The sequence below is a fragment of the Cucurbita pepo genome, chromosome 10 (genome assembly GCF_057944985.1).
Source record: "Cucurbita pepo subsp. pepo isolate OVF chromosome 10, ASM5794498v1, whole genome shotgun sequence".
NCBI classification, from domain to species: domain Eukaryota; kingdom Viridiplantae; phylum Streptophyta; class Magnoliopsida; order Cucurbitales; family Cucurbitaceae; genus Cucurbita; species Cucurbita pepo.
Window position 1 is genome coordinate 10,229,695 of NC_141807.1, and position 6,647 is coordinate 10,236,341.

At 32.9% G+C, this 6,647-nt stretch overlaps 1 non-coding gene across 1 annotated transcript; it reads left to right on the forward strand.

Annotated features, from left to right (window-relative positions):
• The first annotated feature begins 6,287 nt into the window (after positions 1-6,287).
• On the forward strand, positions 6,288-6,359 carry TRNAQ-UUG (transfer RNA glutamine (anticodon UUG)). Its single transcript has one exon. It is a non-coding gene; the product is annotated as a tRNA-Gln (tRNA).
• The last annotated feature ends 288 nt before the right edge of the window (positions 6,360-6,647 follow it).

Genomic DNA, 6,647 nt, shown 5'->3' on the forward strand with positions numbered 1-6,647 from the left:
CTGCGTACCCAATGCCTTTTGTTGAATTTTCCAGAAGCGAGATTTAAATCTGGCATCTCGGTCTAATACTATTGCCTTTTGTTGAATTTCCAGAAGTGTACCCAATACCTTTACTGATGAATATTCATTTTTAATGTTAGCAAGAGTAGCTCAGTTGGGAGATTGTTAGACTGAAGATTTGAAGGTCACACGTATTTTATCCACGTTCAACACACCTAATACAAGTTTATTACCTGACTATACAATCTAAAAACATAACTTGCTTATTCAATCTAAAATTAGTGATTATTTCTTTCTTAAACATAATGAATTAGCGGAAATACCTTTACTTATGAATTTTCATTTTTAATATTAGCGGGGATAGCTCTGTTGGGAGAGCGTCAGACTGAAAATTTGAAGGTCACGTGTTTGATCTCCACGTTCACCGCACCTGATTCTAGTTACATAACCCGACTATTCAATCTAAAATTAGTCATTGTTCCTTTCTGAAATCTCAATGAATTATCGGAAATACCTAACGTTTTCTAGTTCACCCCACCTTATACAAGTTGGATAACTTGAATATCTTATTAAAAATTAGTGATTATTTCTATTTAAATTTACAATGAAGTAGCGAAAATACCTTTACTGATGAAATTTCATTTTTAATGTTAGTGTGCATAGCTCAGTTGAGAAAGCATTAGATTGAAGCTTTGAAGGTCTCGTGTTCGATCCACGTTCACCACACATGGTTCACGTTGCACAATTTAACTATTCAATCTAAAATTAGTGATCATTTCTTTCTAAAATTTCAATTAATTAGCGGAAATACCTTTACTTACAAACTTTCATTTTTAATGTTAGTGGGGATAGCTCAGTTTGGAGAGCGTCAGATTCAAGATTTGAAGGTCTCGTGTTCGATCTCCACGTTCACCGCACCTGTTTCTATTTGCATAACCTCACTATTCAATAAAAAAAATTAGTTATTATTTTTTTTTAAAATCTCAATGAATCAGTGAAAATATCTTTACTGATGAATTTTCATTTCTAATGATTGTGGGGATAGCTCAGTTGGGAGAGCGTTAGACGGAAGATCCGAAAGTCACGTGTTCGATCCATGTTCATCGGACTTGGTTCACGTTGCATAATTTGACTATTCTTTCCTAAATTAGTGATTATTTATGTTTAAAATATAATGAATTAGTGGAAATAACATTATTTATCCAACTGGCATAGGTTGACTAAGTTGCATAACTTGACTATTCAATCTAAAACTTGTGATTATTAATTTTTCATGTGATCTGGGATGGGTTCGTTGGGAGAGCATTAGATTGAATATTGGAAGGTCTTGTGTTCGATCTGCATTCATTGCTCTATTGTAGTTGATTATTAGTTCTTTTTAATAAAATATAATGAATTAGTGGACATATCTTCATACGGTCTTGTGTTCGCATTCATTGCTCTATTGTTTAGTTGATGATTAGTTCTTTTTAAAATATAATGAATTAGTGGACATAGCTTTACTTATGAATTTTTATTTTTAATGTTAGCAGGGATAGCTCAATTGGGAGAGTGTCAAACTAAAGATTTGAAGGTCACGTGTTTAATCTCCACGTTCACCGCACTCAACGATCTTCCTATGAGTTTATGGTGCATGACCCATTTTTTATACCATTCACCTTTGAGAACTACCATAGTTTTGCATCATCCATGAGATGCATTGCGGCTAACGTAACTCTCAGGTCGTATGAGAAAGTTCCTGTAGCCCTCAACTCTCAGTTCGTATGATAGAGTTCTTAGAGCTACCGCGACATTTCGAGGTGTTTGATCGTGTGGCTTTTTCTTCAGAAGAGTCAACATCAAACGTCAGGTCTTTTATTGGCAACCCATCAAGGGGAGAGTTGATTGCATCGGTTCCATCAACGGTCTTCCCATGAGTTTATGGTGCATGACCCATTTTTTATATCATCCACCTTCGAGCGCCACCGTCCATGAGATGCATTGTGGCCAACGTAACCTATGAGCAAGTTCCTGTAACCCTCAAGTATTGTTCTAGGTCAAAAATAAAGTTTTTTTAATTCCTTACATCCTGGTGGCCATTTAAGGGTTTGTGTTTTTGGATTTTCAGTTTGTTAAGCCCAACATGAGTTTGGCTTGGGGTGTGGTTCTCTACGACCCTCCTTGTCAAACTCACTTTGGTGCTCATCTCAGTCATCTCAGCCATGATGGCGTTCAACAAAAGAGACCTTGAAAATGACCGAATTATCACATTAACCATTTGAATAACCTCAACCTCACTTGTTGAAATGGAACCAAATATCTATGATAAAACACTATTAAAGGTTCAAAGTTCATAAAAGTCTTTTTAATCTAAGATACTATTGAACTTGACCAGTATAGCCTCTCAAACCAAGTTCAAAAGTCTTTTGAATTTAAGATACTATTGAACTCATCCATTATAGTGCTTCTCAAACCTAGGTAAAGTTTAAATATAATTGGTGACAAAAAATTAAACTATAAAATAAAAGAAATAAGAAAATAAAATTTCATTGTCGAGAATCAAACTCGGGTCTCCTCGATGAAAGCCAGATCTTCTGTGTAATGTCTAACTCTTTGACACATTTTTTTATGTGTGTGATAGAGTTCTCAGAGTTACCGCAACGTTTCGAGTTGTTCGATCATGTGGCTCTTTCTTCAAAAGGGTCAACATTAAACGTCAGGTCTTTGATTGGAAACCCATCATGAGGAGCGTCGATTGCATCGATTCCATCAACAGTCTTCCCATGAGTTTATGGTGAATGACTAGTTTTTTATACAATTCACCTTCAAGCGCCACCATAGTTTTGCATCGTCCATGAGATGCATTGTGGGCCAACGTAACTCTCAGGTCCTCTGAGCAAGTTTCTATAGTCTTGAAGTATAATATCAAAACATATTAAGGTATTTGATATGTTAAATATTAAAATAATTGATGTGTATCATAAACATTAAATAAAAATATATATTTGAAATTTGAATGAGATTCATATTAATTAAACATATATTATGATATTCTACCACATTTTAATATTATTTAAATAAGATATTATATCTTAATGTATTAGGTATTCAAATATATAATTTGACAAAAATTATCACAAATTCACCCTAAATAGAACCCTAGGGTTAAGTCAAAAAGCATCAAACACTAAATACTGTGACATTTTAGGTGATATTTTGCAGAGGAAGCTGATAAGGTCTTCAAAGAGCATGTGGTCATGTCTCGCATTTTAGATTAACAACATGGTGAAAAGAAACCAGAAATTCTGATACTGGTAATTAACTACAAACCTTTGAATAAGGTTTTAGAATAAATAAGATATCCAATCCAAAACAAAAATGATTTGATAAAAAGAATTTAGAGTCAAATGTTTTTATAAAATTCGACATGAAATTGGGATTTCGGAAAATTCTAATTTCCTAAAAGCGAAAATATAAAATAACATTTAATGTCCAATTTAGAAAATATGAGAGGAACTTCATGCCATTTAAGCTAAAAAATGCTCCATCCGAATTTTGAAAGATTATGAATGATATTTTCAATCATTTCAAAAAAATTCGATAGTTTATATTGATGATGTGTTGATATTTTCTAAAACCATTAAGATCAACACTTTAAACATCTACATACATTCATTAATGTAATCAAAAGATATCGCTAGTTCTATCCATACCCAAAATCAAATAATATCAAACTCAGATACGTTTTCTTTGATTTTAAATTTATTTGAGCCTTATTAAAACCCATCCAATGGTCTTTGTCTCAAACTTTGGTGATGACGTATCCTAGAAAAGCAAACTTCAAAAAAAATTTAGGTTCTCTCAATTACGTGTCTTATATCCTTCAAGATATCAGACACATTTACAAATGTCTAGATGAGTGTCTTCAAAATAATACAAAGTCTTGATTTGTAAGGAATATCTCTACTACAAAAAAAAAAAAAAAAAATCAATTCATTAGTCAAATAAATTTTTTGCTTAAGTCTTATTGATCCAAGGGCTGATCTCATAATGAAAACGCATCAAATATAGGATATGGAGGTATCTAAAATTGTCAAAGAGGACAGAGAATCAATTATCATATTTCATTAAAAAGCCTCCAATAATACCATACAAATTACAAAATAGTAAAAAAAAAAAAAAATATATTATTTCCTACAAAAATTTTAAAGAAAATTTAATTAACAAAACTATTAAAATCTATTGGAGAGTCAAATTTAGTTTTAAAAAAAGAAGGGAATAATTTTGTTTCAAACAAAAAAAATAATTTTGCTAAATAGAAGTAAATTTTGTTGTGGTTTGATTTTAAAATTCTACCTATAAAAGAAGTTGAAAACACCTTGAGAGATTACCTATGGGAGAGTTTCTAACAAAGTCTCTCTTCTCTCCTCTGACTTCTCAAACTCATACTAATCCAACCAATCATTTGCATGGACTCAAAAGTTCAATTACCAGAAGTTGAAAACACCTTGTGAAAGTATGCAAGGATACTACGACCTCTAGCTTTACAAAATCCAACGCTGTTGGCGCTTATCAAAATCGTTGCCAAAATAAAGTTTAACTAGTGGTTCTATGGTGTAGTGGTTAGCACTCTCGACTTTGGATCTAACGACCTGTGTTTAATTCTGATAGGTAATCCACCAATTTATACAAAATTGCTCCTTAGCCGATTCGGTAGGGTCACTTTTGGACCGATAATCTGTAGAAGGGGTCACTAAGGTTGAGATCATACAAAATGGGACCATAGCTCAATGTTAGAGCATTTGATTGCAGATCAAGAAGTCGCCAATTCGAACCTAGTTGGGCCCTTCTATATTGGATAGAAATTTGTTACACTTTTTGGACCGACACTATGTCTAAGGGGTCACTAGGTTTAAAATCCTAATCAAGAAGTCGCCAATTCGAACCTAGTTGGGCCCTTCTATATTGGATAGAAATTTGTTACACTTTTTGGACCGACACTATGTCTAAGGGGTCACTAGGTTTAAAATCCTACAAAATGGATCCATGACTCAGTGGTAGAGAATTTGACCGATCACCCGTTTGAACTTGGTTGGGCCCTTTTATTTTGGACAGACACTTTTCATGTAAAATGGGTCCATAGCTTAGTGGTAGAGCATGGATTGTCAAAAGGAAAAGAAATAAGAATAATTCCTACTTTTTTTTATTTTTTTATTTCAAACATAGAAAACTTCAAAGGGCCTAATAGAAAACTTCAATGGATGGATGTTGACATTGACCAATTCCTACTATTTTTAACCCATTCCTACTATTTTTTTTCTATATTTTGAAACTATTTTAAGCACTTTTCTCTTGTACTCCTTATAATTTTTTTGTAAATATCTGTGCACGGGTGACTATTATGATTCTTAATCAAATGAGTCCAGTTGAAATAAATTTTGAAGATGAAATTAAAGTATTAATTTTGATGTATCTTTACTGAGTTTTGGGATATTTAATAACGAGATTCAATCTAGTGCCATTAGTAATTAACAATAATAATATTCAAAATACTTGACAAAAAAGAATGGTCAACATAAGATATTTGAAACAAATAATATTTTTGTCCTCTATGATATATCAAATCACTCATTTGAAATTTCTTAATAATAAGCATGAAGTCTTACATCTTTTATAGAGAAAAGTTCCTTAAATAGAAGTTTTATTAGATACTTCTAAGCATTTAGAGATCAACTAGACATGAAGCTAAACATTCAAAAAAAATTAGGGGTTAAACTTTTAAGTTAACGTAATTTAAGAAACTTATGATTTTTATATTATCAAGAGTTTAATTGAGCTAGGTCGATTCAATCTAGTGGACCCAAGAATTGAACTGAACCAAACAACCTAGTTAGTAACATGATTTAGTGGAAGCATTTTCACGCAAAGTAGAAGCAATAATGGAGGGTTTGAAATAATATAGTTTTCACCCCTTGTTTCTCGAGTGAATATTGAAATAATATAGTTTTCATGTTAAGTTTTGCACGGAAGAAAGAAAGACTAGGATGTAAAGTATTATTCCAATTTGTTTGTAATATACAACAATATATAAATTAACTATAAGAAATATATAAAATTACATGTTCAACAAGAGCTTCAATCAACACTGGAGGGTTACTTCTGCAACCACTCTAAAGGTGCTCAAGATCACAACGAGTTAGATAAAACAGCTCTAGAACTTTGAATCCAATAACTTGAGTTTGACGATCTCTCTTCTTGTGGAATCTGCATAAAATAGGAAAACCATTCCAAAATAAATTTTTATAAGGGGTTCTATGGTGTAGTGGTTAGCACTTTGGACTTTGAATCCAACGACCTGGGTTCAACTCTCGGTAGAACCTTTATGAATGAGACCTTGATGCGAAAACACAGAATAAGGAACGACAACACAATACATTTTAAAACAAAAGGGTGTGGGGTTTCAAGGCCCTATTTCTTCATTGAACCTCTTCCATATGGGTGTGGGGTTTCAAGGCCCTATTTCTTCATTGAACCTCTTCCATATGGGTGTGGGGTTTCAAGGCCCTGTTTCTTCATTGAACCTCTTCCATATGGGTGTGGGGTTTCAAGGCCCTGTTTCTTCATTGAACCTCTTCCATATGGGTGTGGGGTTTCAAGGCCCTGTTTCT